Below are 6,252 nucleotides of genomic sequence, written 5' to 3' on the forward strand. Positions count from 1 at the left end.
GGCTGTACAAGAAAATTTTCAAGGGTATCTTCTTTATTATGGAGTGTGGGCTGTGGTATGTAGGTCTGTCTATGTGGTTTATGACAATTCTTTCCCTCTATTTTTAGCCCAGGTATAACCATCACAAATTCAATATTCAGTAAGGCAGTAACTAAAATTAGAAAAATAGGCTGCAGAGTCAAGGTGGCATTGGCACATGAAGGATGCTGATTGTCTTCCTGGAAAGAGAAGGATTAGAAACCAATGATCTGTCAAAAAAAAAAAAAGTGATTAATGCACATATTGTATTTCTTCTATTTGCATGGCTTAGAGAGTGAAAAAAGGTACTACCTGTGCCTGTAAAGATGACTGTACTTGTGTTCTCTGGGTATTGTCAAACCTAATGTCAATGTAGAACCATAGAGTTGTTAAGGTTGGAAAAGACCTTTAACATCATCAAGTTCACCCGTCAGTATTGCATCACCACCAAACCACATCCTCACGTGCCATATCCACATTTTTTGAGCATTTCCAGGAATGGTGACTCTACCACCTCCCTGGGCAGCCTGTTCTAATGCTTTACAACCCTTTCCATGAATAAAATTTTCCTAATATCCAATCTAAACCTCCTTCGGCACAACCTGAGGCCATTTCCTCTTGTACCGTCACTTGTTACCTGGGAGAAGAGACCAACCCCCATGTGGCTTACAACCTCCTTTTAGGCAGTTGTAGAGCAAAATAAGATCCTCCCTGAACCTCCTCTTCCCCAGGCTGAGCACCCCCAGCTTCCTCAGCTACCTCTCACCAGAGCTGTGCTCCAGACCCTTCCCCAGCTCCATTGCCCTTCTCTGGACATGCTCCAGAACCTCCATGTCCTCCTTGTAGTGAGGGGCTCAGAACTGAACACAGGATTTGAGGTGCAGCCTCAACAGTATCTCATAGGAATGATCACTATCCTATATACTAAAACATCTCTAACAATATCAGTGCAAGATGCTTTTTATTGGTTAATGTCAATAAGCAGTTGCTTTCAAAAAGAGCACAGGGAGATGCCTATTGAGTGGGAGAGTAGCTGCAAAACACTTCAGAGCATGTATTTGCAAGATCCAGCCATTAGTACTGTGATCCCACTCCTTGTTTAAATTTCAGCTGTCTTCCCACTGCTGGCAAGTACAGACTATGATTTCAGTTAAAACTTTGTGGGATGAGATTCTGTCTTTCCACTTCAGTGCCATTAACTTCAATTAAACTACACCCATCCTTATTCTGATTTTAGTACACAAAATATTCTCCTGATTTCCTGGCATCCAGATGACTCTCCAGAAAGTGTGATTCAAAATCCAAACTATAATCTCAGTATTTTCTGCAACTTACTGTCTTATTCCCTGTGGTCTTCTGTACCCATCTTTTATAAAGAAAAACAGTAATTTTTAAAAATCTTTATCTCTTAGACTTAAAGGTTAGTGGAAAATTCTGCTTTCCCAGAACAGAAAAGCATACATCCTGTTTTTTTCAGAATAAGTGTATTCATATAAATCTACTTGATGCATTATGATAGTGTTAATTGGCAAAAAGTGGCTAACCAGCCCAGCTGACTATAGGACAAGGGCAACAGATGAAGTGTATGATCCAGGTTTGTTGTGTGATAAGCATTCCACTTAGCATGGCCAATTAACCGAAGGAATTTGATGCCACACTATTACTGAGGTGTAGTTGCAGGTGGACACCTGTGTTTCTGACAGTTGTCACCTTCATTTCTCCAGTACCGAGAATAATTGTATCAGCCTACCATTTGTAGAAAGCGTAAATTCACTGTCAGAGTAAATTAGGAATGTTTCAAGGATGCTTGTACAACACAAAGATTACAATAATTATTTTCTCAAACAAGTGAAAATAGCTGTATTCTGATTTAAGCAGCTCACGCTGTGACAGTATTTACGTCCAGATTCTGAGGACAGGAAAGCAACTGCCAACAAACATCACGAAATACCAAAGAAGACATCATTAAGCACTTATTTTAACCTACTTAAAGCAAAATGTTGCTGGGCAGAATCACTCCTTAGTGACACACTGACACGCTAGCAGCTATTGTACTGTGAAAAATCAGTGCTTCTTTTCCAAGTAATCAACAAACCAAGCTATCAAGCAAAGCAGGACAGGTACCTTCATACACTTCAGTTGCCTCTTTGTTCCATTTAAAGAACCCTAAAGAGTTGCAGACATTGCTTACCTGGTTAAGCAGGGTTTGCATGTACCTGTTATTACTGACATGATATAAAAAACCTCAAATATACTGCCTGATCTAGTTTCAGTGGCTCCTGCTCACATATCATCATCTGCTTCTTGATGAGATTTCAGTATTAGTAATTTAGGATACTTTACTAAATTTTGAGCATCTAATTCACATTCAAATTAATATGTGAGTATAAATTCACAATTGATTCCTATTTTTGTCTTTCCTTACTGGGACGGTGTCAGTACATGCTTGTGCTCGTTTTGTAGTGATCAACAAGGAGGCATGTAAGGAAAAGAAGAGGACTCCTGCTCTAACTAGCAGACAGGGTTCCTTCTGTTACTTGGTTTCATTTATTTGCTGTATTTCTGAAGTGCAAATTATAGACATGCTGTTTCCCTGCTTTCATAGAGAAGCCAAGGATGCATATATTAATTAAACAATTTAAATATATGTATAATTTAAAGAACAGCAAGCCCCCTAATTGAGGAATTCACAAACTTGCATACTTGTCCTCCACAGTCTTTGGAAAGAACACAGACTGCAACAGCCTAGATCAGCCTAGAATAACAAACCTTGAAAGATTTGGCCGAGGATTTGCTGTTCAAAAGGTTTTCAAACAGCCCTACATCATCATCCCCATAGTAAAAATTATGTGGTTTCTGTGGTATTTCAATGCTTTTGTTTTCCAATTTGGCCTTGATGTTCTGATTTACAAAGTAAACTGACTCCTGCCTCCTGGAGGTCCACCCACTGCCATTTCCCATCATCTGGTGGCACATTCATTCTCAACGGGGAAGTTCACTGACCTTAGCTATGACCTTACCTGAGCAGAGATCTTTTTTTCTCTGTCAGGCTTTCCACATCCCTTTCTGGCTGCCTGTCCCCCTGTGTTACAGACCGAAGCACACAAAGGCGCGTGAGTCACGAATTTTATAACCCATTCATGATGTTTGATTTATGTCCACTGCTGTCCTCCCAACTTCTCCAAAGTGATGCAAGGCTGGGAGTACGTGAGGGCAGCAAAGAGGGCAAAAGGGGAGGTCAGCAATGTCTCCTGGGTCAGAGAGCAGCCGCAGAAAAGCGAGAGCAGCTGGCAGCTGAGACAGCTGCTGCTTAGGGAGAAAATAGCCACTGAATTTGACATTACTTAATTAAGAGAGCACCTTAGCTTGGGTCCCCCCTCCTGGCTTTGCTTCTCTGCATTGCAGGCGTGGGGGCTGGGCAGTCCCCCTTTCCCAGTGAAGCTCTTGGTAGCTGTCTCCTGTTCAGGCTCATTGAAGACGCAATTAAATGCCTCTTTGTCTAGGGGTGGCTGAAACAATGCAAAAATGCCACCCAGGAGCCACACCACATGCAAATGTGCACTGTTGTGGCTTGGCCAGATGGTACAGGCACTTACTGAGTTTCTCATGCCAAATGCAACAGTTATGTAGGTTGTGTGTGTCTGTATGCGCATGCAAAAAAGAGAAATTGCAAACACATCACAAACACCTCGAAGATGGCCACAAAAGTATGATCTTAAAATGTGCATGGAAAACAGCCCTATAGGAAACATTACCCAGAGGAAAAGACAAACCTGTGCTCAAAGCAAAATAGTGTTACTAAGAGCCTAGTGGGGAAACATCACTGTAAACAACCTTTGTAAATGAACAGAGTTTCATTAAAGAAATACCTGTCTCCATTTTTTGTCTTCAAGGAAAAATTATGTGGAATTTCAAGTTCTGTCCAATTCTCTAAGTCAAAAGAGTTTACCATATATTTGAAGCCCCTGGATCACTCTTTCCCCCTCCATTAGTGCAGATGCAAACTAAATTACTGAAAAGCCTACTCCAGTCACAATCCAGCCTGCAGCAACCTTACTCAAAGCTAATTCCAAACTAGCTTTAGCTGTGGTGAAAAGGAGGCTCCTGCACATTGTTTTGTTTTTTGTTTTGTTTTGTTTTATTTTGGGGTTTTTTTTGTTTTGTTCTCCTGCATAATCTGTATTAATATAGGGCATCAAATTTGCACTGTGGTGTAAGAATGGTTCTCTCTGCATTCAAGAACACTTCTGGTATCCAAGAATTTTAGCATTTTGCAATGTATGCTTATGAAACTGTTTAATCATGGGACAAGATCAAAGGGAAACAAGCTGCATCTTTGTGAAAAAAAGGTGTTTTTATAAAAAGCATTCCTATTTAACCAGTAAGTTGCAAGCTTTAAAGAGCAACTCCACTTCTGGAAATATTTGAAAAAATCCATGAGTATGTCTGGAGATGGGAAAAATTTTATTCTTTGCTATGGAAAGCAGTAGAAGTCATGGAGTAAAGTTCTGGCCCAATGAATTCAACAGGAATGTTACTGATATCCAAAGAGATTTCACTTAGTTTGACTCATCAGAGGGCCATAAAAATAGGCTTAATAGTAGTAAAATACAATCAGTGTTTTATTTCCACTTTAGATACTCTGGATAATACTGTGCAACATTAAAAATGCTTTTTATTTTCAGGATTCAAAATCAAACTAAGATGATCAGATTTTTAATCATATACATGATGATTCTAAAAGTGTTATTTCACTCAAATCAGTGAGATACAGGCGTATCAGATCAATTACAGCCCATACCTACACACCTCTGACTTGGATGCCACACTTTGCAGAATAAAGATGTTCCCAGCAACTACCTAAATTCACACCGGAAACTAATAAATCCTGAAGGATTACTGAAGATGAGATACTCAGCATTTCTTTACTTTAGCTCCTTCTTTTCTCCCCTATAACTTCAAAAGGTGGGAATTTCTGGCTGTATCTGTGATACCTCTTTGCCTTCTATCTTAAATTTCCTTTTTGTTTGAAGATTATATCACTTGCAAGGCAGCCACATCACTTGTGAGCATCTTGTCTATTATGTGTGTTAGCAACTTGAAAAGATTACAGTAGCTCATAATCCTCTCATTGCTACTGTAAGCTGTTGGATAACTTCTGATATCATCTTTAGAGGCTTTTTGCCTCCAAAACTCAACAAATCAAAGAAAAAATACTGCAAACCACAACACATGCTTGCTTCCCATTTGTGTGGCAATGAGGCAGGCCATGTTCTGAACTCAGCTGTGCTATTTTCATCTAGCTAATTAAACACTGTTAATAAGCATAGCTGTCTTATTGAGGGGTTCATGCTCTTCTACCTGCCTTGCATAAGGGAAATAAAATAGCCAAATGCTGTATGACATTCAATACAGTTTGGTGGTTAACACTCACTTCTTCTCAGTAAAATGACGTTCAAGGTTGTAAAATGTAGGTCTGTACACTTGGCTCATTGAGAATAAAAATACAAAGTTAAACACAGAAGAAGATGAAGGAAAAAAGATCAGGGAGGAAAACAATTTTGGATGGATTATCTTTATTTATTTTAAGATACTTAAAAGCAGGATTAAAACAGGCAGTTAAAGAATGGGCATGGCTGCCAAATAAGCAGAGTGATAAGAAATAACATCCATATGGCAGCATATTAGGCAAATAAATAGAAAGATTTATTAATTACTGTATTTGCATCAAACCATCTATAAAGAATTACCAGAAGCCAAAATTTGAAATAGCTGATATGAACAGTACGTCACTGGACGAAAAAAAAAAACAAACCAGAAAACTTCTTCATGTGTTGATGTACTTTGTGAATTTATGAATTTCAGAGATTATGTTCTTGTTTTGTCATAATAATGTGCTTTAAAATTATGTCGTTTAGGAAGAAATATTTTGTTTTTCAATTTGTTTTGTCACTGGGATAAAGATACACTCCAGTTTTTTTTACTTTGAAAACTATTAGTGTATTTGTTTCATCAAGCAGTATTACAAAAGGTTAAGAACTTTTTGTTGTGTTTTTCTTTATTGAACCCTTTGCCTTTTTAAAATACAAATCAAATCGTAACACTAAAATGAATCCCATGGCTGGGTTTACCTGGTTTAAACAGGCTTCCCAGAGGAGTTTTGGAATCACCATTCCTGACAGTGTTCCGAAAAATGTGTGGATGTGACGCGTGTGGACGCGGTTTAGATCTGGG

The sequence above is a fragment of the Cinclus cinclus genome, chromosome 5 (assembly GCF_963662255.1).
Source record: "Cinclus cinclus chromosome 5, bCinCin1.1, whole genome shotgun sequence".
In the NCBI taxonomy this organism is placed as follows: domain Eukaryota; kingdom Metazoa; phylum Chordata; class Aves; order Passeriformes; family Cinclidae; genus Cinclus; species Cinclus cinclus.